At 40.4% G+C, this 690-nt stretch overlaps 1 long non-coding RNA gene across 2 annotated transcripts in view; it reads right to left on the minus strand.

Annotated features, from left to right (window-relative positions):
• LOC111664912 (uncharacterized) overlaps positions 1-690 on the minus strand; it is a 6451-nt gene that overhangs the window by 1511 nt on the left and 4250 nt on the right. The window contains exon 2 of one of the 2 annotated variants that reach the window (XR_015438029.1): positions 143-254. This is a non-coding gene — a long non-coding RNA (uncharacterized LOC111664912). Of the gene's footprint in view, positions 1-142; positions 604-690 lie in introns of those variants that run through there. The other variant, XR_002761464.2, reaches the window with a different exon arrangement.

Raw genomic sequence — 690 nt, forward strand, 5'->3', positions numbered from 1 at the left:
GCAAGGAAAAAAGAAAAGCTAATTATAGCACTTAACTTGACTGATAATGACACATTTGATGCATACAAAACATTTTTGCTTTTCCAGTATATAAATCTATGCTTGGAATATAAAATACAATCATGCTTCCCCTTGTACTTACATTCAATTTGTGACATACAAACGTTTGTATTTGCCCATTTTGCATTCAGGCCAGTAGACAGGATCATTGCTGCACCAATAGGAGAAGCCGTGGAGTCGGAGGCTCCTCCTCTCTGCTCCGACAGGGACAGGTAATCCATCAGTTAGTGTTAAAATGCTCGAGCTTTGTGCAGCAACAGGCTGTAATAACAAGAACAGCTGTAGAGAGTCTTTGCTCTGCACAGCCGCCTACACCTGCTACCTGACCGCAGCAGGCTCCTGGAGACACGGTACGAAGTTGCTGCTAACACAGTTAGCATTTATAATTCGAGGTAAACTTTATATCTTAGTGTTAAAATAATCATAGTAGCTAATTGCAAACATGTCCACGTTTGGTAAATATCACATATATGAGGAGAAAGCTTGTAACATTAGCTGAAGTTCCTGTGTGTAAGCTAACTGTGAGGTGTAACCGCTTGTATTAAAACCACAGACCGAGGGAAAACATGTTATAATGTGTTTTAAAATGAGTTCTGCAAAGCGAAGGTGACGTCACCGACCTTAGTGTTA

This window comes from Seriola lalandi, unplaced genomic scaffold, assembly GCF_002814215.2.
Source record: "Seriola lalandi dorsalis isolate HSWRI2012SDOR001 ecotype SW California unplaced genomic scaffold, Sedor1 jcf7180002054609, whole genome shotgun sequence".
NCBI lineage: Eukaryota > Metazoa > Chordata > Actinopteri > Carangiformes > Carangidae > Seriola > Seriola lalandi.